Raw genomic sequence first — 12,186 nt, 5'->3', positions numbered from 1 at the left:
GGGAGACGAATAATCAACACAGATTCACAACATAACAGGTAATTGGATTACTGTTCATTGGTTCTCTCTAATTCTTCAGCTGACTTACATGCTACACCTAGGGAGACTAATAGCCAACACAGATGCACAACATAACATGTAATTGGTTTACTGTTCATTGGTTCTCTCTAATTCTTCAACTGACTTACTTGCTACACCTGGGGATACTAATAACCAACACAGATGCACAACATAACAGGTAATTGGTTTACTGTTCATTGGTTCTCTCTAATTCTTCAACTGACTTACTTGCTACACCTGGGGAGACTAATAACCAACATAGATGCACAACATAACAGGTAATTGGTTTACTGTTCATTGGTTCTCTCTAATTCTTCAACTGACTTACTTGCTAAACCTAGGGAGACTAATTACCAACACAGATGCACAACATAACAGGTAATTGGTTTATTGTTCATTGGTTCTCTTTAATTCTTCAACTGACTTACTTGCTACACTTGGGGAGACTAATAACCAACATAGATGCACAACATAACAGGTAATTGGATTACTGTTCAGTGGTTCTCTCTAATTCTTCAACTGACTTACTTGCGACACATGGGGAGACTAATAACCAACCCAGATGCACAACATAACATGTAAATGGCTTACTGTTCATTGGTTCTCTTTAATTCTTCAACTGACTTACTTGCTACACCTGGGGAGACTAATAATCAACACAGATGCACAACATAACAGGTAATTTGTTTACTGTTCATTGGTTCTCTCTAATTCTTCAACTGACTTACTTGCTACACCTGGGGAGACTAACAACCAACACAGATGCACAACATAACAGGTAATTGGATTACTGTTCATTGGTTCTCTCTAATTCTTCAACTGACTTACTTGCTACACCTGGGGAGACTACTAACCAACATAGATGCACAACATAACAGGTAATTGGTTTACTGTTCATTGGTTCTCTCTAATTCTTCAACTGACTTACTTGCTACACCTAGGGAGACTAATTACCAACACAGATGCACAACATAACATGTAAGTGGTTTACTGTTCATTGGTTCTCTCTAATTCTTCAATTGACTTTCTTGCTACACCTGGGGAGACTAATAACCAACATAGATGCACAACATAACAGGTAATTGGTTTACTGTTCATTGGTTCTCTCTAATTCTTAAACTGACTTACTTGCTACACCTAGGGAGACGAATAACCAACACAGATGCACAACATAACATGTAATTGGTTTACTGTTCATTGGTTCTCTCTAATTCTTCAACTGACTTACATGCTACACCTGGGGAGACTAATAGCCAACACAGATGCACAACATAACATGTAATTGGTTTACTGTTCATTGGTTCACTCTAATTCTTCAACTGACTTACTTGCTATACCTGGGGAGACTAATAACCAACACAGATGTACAACATAACATGTAATTGGTTTACTGTTCATTGGTTCTCTCTAATTCTTCAACTGACTTACTTGCTACACCTGGGGAGACTAATAACCAACCCAGATGCACAACATAACATGTAAATGGCTAACTGTTCATTGGTTCTCTTTAATTCTTCAACTGACTTACTTGCTACACCTGGGGAGACTAATAATCAACACAGATGCACAACATAACAGGTAATTTGTTTACTGTTCATTGGTTCTCTCTAATTCTTCAACTGACTTACTTGCTACACCTGGGGAGACTAACAACCAACACAGATGCACAACATAACAGGTAATTGGATTACTGTTCATTGGTTCTCTCTAATTCTTCAACTGACTTACATGCTACACCTGGGCAGACTAATAGCCAACACAGATGCACAACATAACATGTAATTGGTTTACTGTTCATTGGTTCTCTCTAATTCTTCAACTGACTTACTTACTACACCTGGGGATACTAATAACCAACACAGATGCACAACATAACAGGTAATTGGTTTACTGTTCATTGGTTCTCTCTAATTCTTCAACTGACTTACTTGCTACACCTGGGGAGACTAATAACCAACATAGATGCACAACATAACAGGTAATTGGTTTACTGTTCATTGGTTCTCTCTAATTCTTCAACTGACTTACTTGCTACACCTGGGGAGACTAACAACCAACACAGATGCACAACATAACAGGTAATTGGATTACTGTTCATTGGTTCTCTCTAATTCTTCAACTGACTTACTTGCTACACCTGGGGAGACTAATAACCAACATAGATGCACAACATAACAGGTAATTGGTTTACTGTTCATTGGTTCTCTCTAATTCTTCAACTGACTTACTTGCTACACCTAGGGAGACTGATTACCAACACAGATGCACAATATAACATGTAAGTGGTTTACTGTTCATTGGTTCTCTCTAATTCTTCAATTGACTTTCTTGCTACACCTGGGGAGACTAATAACCAACATAGATGCACAACATAACAGGTAATTGGTTTACTGTTCATTGGTTCTCTCTAATTCTTAAACTGACTTACTTGCTACACCTTGGGAGACGAATAACCAACACAGATGCACAACATAACATGTAATTGGTTTACTGTTCATTGGTTCTCTCTAATTCTTCAACTGACTTACTTGCTACACCTGGGGATACTAATAACCAACACAGATGCACAACATAACAGGTAATTGGATTACTGTTCATTGGTTCTCTCTAATTCTTCAACTGACTTACATGCTACACCTGGGCAGACTAATAGCCAACACAGATGCACAACATAACATGTAATTGGTTTACTGTTCATTGGTTCTCTCTAATTCTTCAACTGACTTACTTACTACACCTGGGGATACTAATAACCAACACAGATGCACAACATAACAGGTAATTGGTTTACTGTTCATTGGTTCTCTCTAATTCTTCAACTGACTTACTTGCTACACCTGGGGAGACTAATAACCAACATAGATGCACAACATAACAGGTAATTGGTTTACTGTTCATTGGTTCTCTCTAATTCTTCAACTGACTTACTTGCTACACCTAGGGAGACTAATTACCAACACAGATGCACAACATAACATGTAATTGGTTTACTGTTCATTGGTTCTCTCTAATTCTTCAACTGACTTACTTGCTACACTTGGGGAGACTAATAACCAACATAGATGCACAACATAACAGGTAATTGGATTATTGTTCAGTGGTTCTCTCTAATTCTTCAATTGACTTACTTGCTACACCTGGGGAGACTAATAACCAACACAGATGCACAACATAATAGGTAATTGGTTTACTGTTCATTGGTTCTCTCTAATTCTTCAACTGACTTACTTGCTACACCTGGGGAGACTAATAACCAACATAGATGCAAAACATAACAGGTAATTGGTTTACTGTTCATTGGTTCTCTCTAATTCTTCAACTGACTTACTTGCTACACCTGGGGAGACTAATAACCAACATAGATGCACAACATAACAGGTAATTGGTTTACTGTTCATTGGTTCTCTCTAATTCGTCAACTGACTTACTTGCTAAACCTAGGGAGACTAATTACCAACACAGATGAACAACATAACAGGTAATTGGTTAACTGTTCATTGGTTCTCTCTAATTCTTCAACTGACTTACTTGCTACACCTGGGGAGACTAATAACCAACATAGATGCACAACATAACAGGTAATTGGTTTACTGTTCATTGGTTCTCTCTAATTCTTCAACTGACTTACTTGCTAAACCTAGGGAGACTAATTACCAACACAGATGAACAACATAACAGGTAATTGGTTTACTGTTCATTGGTTCTCTCTAATTCTTCAACTGACTTACTTGCTACACTTGGGGAGACTAATAACCAACATAGATGCACAACATAACAGGTAATTGGATTACTGTTCAGTGGTTCTCTCTAATTCTTCAACTGACTTACTTGCTACACCTGGGGAGACTAATAACCAACCCAGATGCACAACATAACATGTAAATGGCTTACTGTTCATTGGTTCTCTTTAATTCTTCAACTGACTTACTTGCTACACCTGGGGAGACTAATAACCAACACAGATGCACAACATAACAGGTAATTTGTTTACTGTTCATTGGTTCTCTCTAATTCTTCAACTGACTTACTTGCTACACCTGGGGAGACTAACAACCAACACAGATGCACAACATAACAGGTAATTGGATTACTGTTCATTGGTTCTCTCTAATTCTTCAACTAACTTACTTGCTACACCTGGGGAGACTAATAACCAACATAGATGCACAACATAACAGGTAATTGGTTTACTGTTCATTGGTTCTCTCTAATTCTTCAACTGACTTACTTGCTACACCTAGGGAGACTAATTACCAACACAGATGCACAACATAACATGTAAGTGGTTTACTGTTCATTGGTTCTCTCTAATTCTTCAATTGACTTTCTTGCTACACCTGGGGAGACTAATAACCAACATAGATGCACAACATAACAAGTAATTGGTTTACTGTTCATTGGTTCTCTCTAATTCTTAAACTGACTTACTTGCTACACCTGGGGAGACGAATAACCAACACAGATTCACAACATAACAGGTAATTGGATTACTGTTCATTGGTTCTCTCTAATTCTTCAACTGACTTACATGCTACACCTGGGGAGACTAATAGCCAACACAGATGCACAACATAACATGTAATTGGTTTACTGTTCATTGGTTCTCTCTAATTCTTCAACTGACTTACTTGCTATACCTGGGGAGACTAATAACCAACACAGATGTACAACATAACATGTAATTGGTTTACTGTTCATTGGTTCTCTCTAATTCTTCAACTGACTTACTTGCTATATCTGGGGAGACTAATAACCAACACAGCTGCACAACATAACATGTAATTGGTTTATTGTTCATTGGTTCTCTCAAATTCTTCAACTGATTTACTTGCTATACCTAGGGAGACTAATAACCAACACAGATGCACAACATAACAGGTAATTGGTTTACTGTTCATTGGTTCTCTCTAATTCTTCAACTGACTTACTTGCTACACCTGGGGAGACTAATAACCAACACAGATGCACAACATAACATGTAATTGGTTTACTGTTCATTGGTTCTCTCTAATTCTTCAACTAACTTACTTGCTACACCTGGGGAGACTAATAACCAACACAGATGCACAACATAACAGGTAATTTGTTTACTGTTCATTGGTTCTCTCTAATTCTTCAACTGACTTACTTGCTACACCTGGGGAGACTAACAACCAACACAGATGCACAACATAACAGGTAATTGGATTACTGTTCATTGGTTCTCTCTAATTCTTCAACTGACTTACTTGCTACACTTGGGGAGACTAATAACCAACATAGATGCACAACATAACAGGTAATTGGATTACTGTTCAGTGGTTCTCTCTAATTCTTCAACTGACTTACTTGCTACACCTGGGGAGACTAATAACCAACCCAGATGCACAACATAACATGTAAATGGCTTACTGTTCATTGGTTCTCTTTAATTCTTCAACTGACTTACTTGCTACACCTGGGGAGACTAATAACCAACACAGATGCACAACATAACAGGTAATTTGTTTACTGTTCATTGGTTCTCTCTAATTCTTCAACTGACTTACTTGCTACACCTGGGGAGACTAACAACCAACACAGATGCACAACATAACAGGTAATTGGATTACTGTTCATTGGTTCTCTCTAATTCTTCAACTGACTTACTTGCTACACCTGGGGAGACTAATAACAAACATAGATGCACAACATAACAGGTAATTGGTTTACTGTTCATTGGTTCTCTCTAATTCTTCAACTGACTTACTTGCTACACCTAGGGAGACTAATTACCAACACAGATGCACAACATAACATGTAAGTGGTTTACTGTTCATTGGTTCTCTCTAATTCTTCAATTGACTTTCTTGCTACCCCTGGGGAGACTAATAACCAACATAGATGCACAACATAACAAGTAATTGGTTTACTGTTCATTGGTTCTCTCTAATTCTTAAACTGACTTACTTGCTACACCTGGGGAGACGAATAACCAACACAGATTCACAACATAACAGGTAATTGGATTACTGTTCATTGGTTCTCTCTAATTCTTCAACTGACTTACATGCTACACCTGGGGAGACTAATAGCCAACACAGATGCACAACATAACATGTAATTGGTTTACTGTTCATTGGTTCACTCTAATTCTTCAACTGACTTACTTGCTATACCTGGGGAGACTAATAACCAACACAGATGTACAACATAACATGTAATTGGTTTACTGTTCATTGGTTCTCTCTAATTCTTCAACTGACTTACTTGCTATATCTGGGGAGACTAATAACCAACACAGCTGCACAACATAACATGTAATTGGTTTATTGTTCATTGGTTCTCTCAAATTCTTCAACTGATTTACTTGCTATACCTAGGGAGACTAATAACCAACACAGATGCACAACATAACAGGTAATTGGTTTACTGTTCATTGGTTCTCTCTAATTCTTCAACTGACTTACTTGCTACACCTGGGGAGACTAATAACCAACACAGATGCACAACATAACATGTAATTGGTTTACTGTTCATTGGTTCTCTCTAATTCTTCAACTAACTTACTTGCTACACCTGGGGAGACTAATAACCAACACAGATGCACAACATAATAGGTAATTGGTTTACAGTTCGTTGGTTCTCTCTAAATCTTCAACTGACTTACTTGCTACACCTGGGGAGACTAATAACCAAAATAGATGCACAACATAACATGTAATTGGTTTACTGTTCATTGGTTCTCTCTAATTCTTCAACTGACTTACTCGCTATACCTGGGGAGACTAATAACCGACACAGATGCACAACATAACAAGTAATGGGTTTACTGTTCATTGGTTCTCTTTGATTCTTCAACTGACTTACTTGCTACACCTGGGGAGACTAATAACCAACACAGATGCACAACATAACAGGTAATTGGATTATTGTTCATTGTATCTCTCTAATTCTTCAACTGACTTACTTGCTACACCTGGGGAGACTAATAACCAAAACAGATGCACAACATAACATGTAATTGGTTTACTGTTCATTGGTTCTCTCTAATTCTTCAACTGACTTACTTGCTACACCTGGGGAGACTAATAACCAACACAGATGCACAACATAACATGTCATTGGTTTACTGTTCATTGGTTCTCTCTAATTCTTCAACTGACTTACTTGCTACACCTGGGGAGACTAATAACCAACACAGATGCACAACATAATAGGTAATTGGTTTACAGTTCATTGGTTCTCTCTAATTCTTCAGCTGACTTACTTGCTACACCTGGGGAGACTAATAACCAACACAGATGCACAACATAACAGGTAATTGGTTTACAGTTCATTGGTTCTCTCTAATTCTTCAACTGACTTACTTGCTACACCTGGGGATAATAATATCCAACACAGATGCACAACATAACAGGTAATTGGTTTACTGTTCATTGGTTCTCTCTAATTCTTCAACTGACTTACTTGCTACACCTGGGGAGACTAATAACCAACACAGATGTACAACATAACATGTAATTGGTTTACTGTTCATTGGTTCTCTCTAATTCTTCAACTGACTTACTTGCTATATCTGGGGAGACTAATAACCAACACAGCTGCACAACATAACATGTAATTGGTTTATTGTTCATTGGTTCTCTCAAATTCTTCAACTGATTTACTTGCTATACCTAGGGAGACTAATAACCAACACAGATGCACAACATAACAGGTAATTGGTTTACTGTTCATTGGTTCTCTCTAATTCTTCAACTGACTTACTTGCTACACCTGGGGAGACTAATAACCAACACAGATGCACAACATAACATGTAATTGGTTTACTGTTCATTGGTTCTCTCTAATTCTTCAACTAACTTACTTGCTACACCTGGGGAGACTAATAACCAACACAGATGCACAACATAATAGGTAATTGGTTTACAGTTCGTTGGTTCTCTCTAAATCTTCAACTGACTTACTTGCTACACCTGGGGAGACTAATAACCAAAATAGATGCACAACATAACATGTAATTGGTTTACTGTTCATTGGTTCTCTCTAATTCTTCAACTGACTTACTCGCTATACCTGGGGAGACTAATAACCGACACAGATGCACAACATAACAAGTAATGGGTTTACTGTTCATTGGTTCTCTTTGATTCTTCAACTGACTTACTTGCTACACCTGGGGAGACTAATAACCAACACAGATGCACAACATAACAGGTAATTGGATTATTGTTCATTGTATCTCTCTAATTCTTCAACTGACTTACTTGCTACACCTGGGGAGACTAATAACCAAAACAGATGCACAACATAACATGTAATTGGTTTACTGTTCATTGGTTCTCTCTAATTCTTCAACTGACTTACTTGCTACACCTGGGGAGACTAATAACCAACACAGATGCACAACATAACATGTCATTGGTTTACTGTTCATTGGTTCTCTCTAATTCTTCAACTGACTTACTTGCTACACCTGGGGAGACTAATAACCAACACAGATGCACAACATAATAGGTAATTGGTTTACAGTTCATTGGTTCTCTCTAATTCTTCAGCTGACTTACTTGCTACACCTGGGGAGACTAATAACCAACACAGATGCACAACATAACAGGTAATTGGTTTACAGTTCATTGGTTCTCTCTAATTCTTCAACTGACTTACTTGCTACACCTGGGGATAATAATATCCAACACAGATGCACAACATAACAGGTAATTGGTTTACTGTTCATTGGTTCTCTCTAATTCTTCAACTGACTTACTTGCTACACCTGGGGAGACTAACAACCAACACAGATGCACAACATAACAGGTAATTGGATTACTGTTCATTGGTTCTCTCTAATTCTTTAACTTACTTACTTGCTACACCTGGGGAGACTAATAACCAACATAGATGCACAACATAACAGGTAATTGGTTTACTGTTCCTTGGTTCTCTCTAATTCTTCAACTGACTTACTTGCTACACCTGGGGAGACTAATAACCAACACAGATGCACAACATAATAGGTAATTGGTTTACAGTTCATTGGTTCTCTCTAATTCTTTAGCTGACTTACTTGCTACACCTGGGGAGACTAATAACCAACACAGATGCACAACATAACAGGTAATTGGTTTACAGTTCATTGGTTCTCTCTAATTCTTCAACTGACTTACTTGCTACACCTAGGGATACTAATAACCAACACAGATGCACAACATAACAGGTAATTGGTTTACTGTTCATTGGTTCTCTCTAATTCTTCAACTGACTTACTTGCTACACCTAGGGAGACTAACAACCAACACAGATGCACAACATAACAGGTAATTGGATTACTGATCATTGGTTCTCTCTAATTCTTCAACTGACTTACTTGCTACACCTGGGGAGACTAATAACCAACATAGATGCACAACATAACAGGTAATTGGTTTACTGTTCCTTGGTTCTCTCTAATTCTTCAACTGACTTGCTTGCTACACCTAGGGAGACTAATTACGAACACAGATGCACAACATAACATGTAATTGGTTTACTGTTCATTGGTTCTCTCTAATTCTTCAATTGACTTTCTTGCTACACCTGGGGAGACTAATAACCAACACAGATGCACAACATATCAGGTAATTGGTTTATTGTTCATTGGTTCTCTCTAATTCTTCAACTGACTTACTTGCTACACTTGGGGAGACTAATAACCAACACAGATGCACAACATAACAGGTAATTGGTTTACTGTTCATTGGCTCTCTCTAATTCTTCAACTGACTTACTTGCTACACCTGGGGAGACTAATAACCAACATAGATGCACAACATAACAGGTAATTGGTTTACTGTTCATTGGTACTCTCTAATTCTTCAACTGACTTACTTGCTACACCTGGGGAGACTAATAACCAACACAGATGCACAACATAATAGGTAATGTGTTTACAGTTCATTGGTTCTCACTAATTCTTCAGCTGACTTACTTGCTACACCTGGGGAGACTAATAACCAACACAGATGCACAACATAACAGGTAATTGGTTTATAGTTCATTGGTTCTCTCTAATTCTTCAACTGACTTACTTGCTACACCTGGGGATACTAATAACCAACACAGATGCACAACATAACAGGTAATTGGTTTACTGTTCATTGGTTCTCTCTAATTCTTCAACTGACTTACTTTCTACATCTGGGGAGACTAATAACCAACACAGATGCACAACATAACATGTAATTGGTTTATTGTTCATTGGTTCTCTCAAATTCTTCAATTGATTTACTTGCTATACCTAGGGAGACTAATAACCAACACAGATGCACAACATAACAGGTAATTGGTTTACTGTTCATTGGTTCTCTCTAATTCTTCAACTGACTTACTTGCTACACCTGGGGAGACTAATAACCAACACAGATGCACAACATAACATGTAATTGGTTTACTGTTCATTGGTTCTCTCTAATTCTTCAACTAACTTACTTGCTACACCTGGGGAGACTAATAACCAACACAGATGCACAACATAATAGGTAATTGGTTTACAGTTCGTTGGTTCTCTCTAAATCTTCAACTGACTTAGTTGCTATACCTGGGGAGACTAATAACCAACACAGATGCACAACATAACAGGTCATTGGTTTACAGTTCATTGGTTCTCTCTAATTCTTCAACTGACTTACTTGCTACACCTGGGGAGACTAATAACCAAAATAGATGCACAACATAACATGTAATTGGTTTACTGTTCATTGGTTCTCTCTAATTCTTCAACTGACTTACTCGCTATACTTGGGGAGACTAATAACCGACACAGATGCACAACATAACAAGTAATGGGTTTACTGTTCATTGGTTCTCTTTAATTCTTCAACTGACTTACTTGCTACACCTGGGGAGACTAATAACCAACACAGATGCACAACATAACAGGTAATTGGATTATTGTTCATTGTATCTCTCTAATTCTTCAACTGACTTACTTGCTACACCTGGGGAGACTAATAACCAAAACAGATGCACAACATAACATGTAATTGGTTTACTGTTCATTGGTTCTCTCTAATTCTTCAACTGACTTACTTGCTACACCTGGGGAGACTAATAACCAACACAGATGCACCACATAACATGTCATTGGTTTACTGTTCATTGGTTCTCTCTAATTCTTCAACTGACTTACTTGCTACACCTGGGGAGACTAATAACCAACACAGATGCACAACATAATAGGTAATTGGTTTACAGTTCATTGGTTCTCTCTAATTCTTCAGCTGACTTACTTGCTACACCTGGGGAGACTAATAACCAACACAGATGCACAACATAACAGGTAATTGGTTTACAGTTCATTGGTTCTCTCTAATTCTTCAACTGACTTACTTGCTACACCTGGGGATACTAATATCCAACACAGATGCACAACATAACAGGTAATTGGTTTACTGTTCATTGGTTCTCTCTAATTCTTCAACTGACTTACTTGCTACACCTGGGGAGACTAACAACCAACACAGATGCACAACATAACAGGTAATTGGATTACTGTTCATTGGTTCTCTCTAATTCTTTAACTTACTTACTTGCTACACCTGGGGAGACTAATAACCAACATAGATGCACAACATAACAGGTAATTGGTTTACTGTTCCTTGGTTCTCTCTAATTCTTCAACTGAGTTACTTGCTACACCTGGGGAGACTAATAACCAACACAGATGCACAACATAATAGGTAATTGGTTTACAGTTCATTGGTTCTCTCTAATTCTTTAGCTGACTTACTTGCTACACCTGGGGAGACTAATAACCAACACAGATGCACAACATAACAGGTAATTGGTTTACAGTTCATTGGTTCTCTCTAATTCTTCAACTGACTTACTTGCTACACCTGGGGATACTAATAACCAACACAGATGCACAACATAACAGGTAATTGGTTTACTGTTCATTGGTTCTCTCTAATTCTTCAACTGACTTACTTGCTACACCTAGGGAGACTAACAACCAACACAGATGCACAACATAATAGGTATTTGGATTACTGATCATTGGTTCTCTCTAATTCTTCAACTGACTTACTTGCTACACCTGGGGAGACTAATAACCAACATAGATGCACAACATAACAGGTAATTGGTTTACTGTTCCTTGGTTCTCTCTAATTCTTCAACTGACTT

Source organism: Cajanus cajan, chromosome 8, assembly GCF_000230855.2.
Source record: "Cajanus cajan strain Asha chromosome 8, NIPB_CcT2T_4, whole genome shotgun sequence".
Taxonomy (NCBI): domain Eukaryota; kingdom Viridiplantae; phylum Streptophyta; class Magnoliopsida; order Fabales; family Fabaceae; genus Cajanus; species Cajanus cajan.
This window is presented reverse-complemented; position numbering follows the sequence as displayed.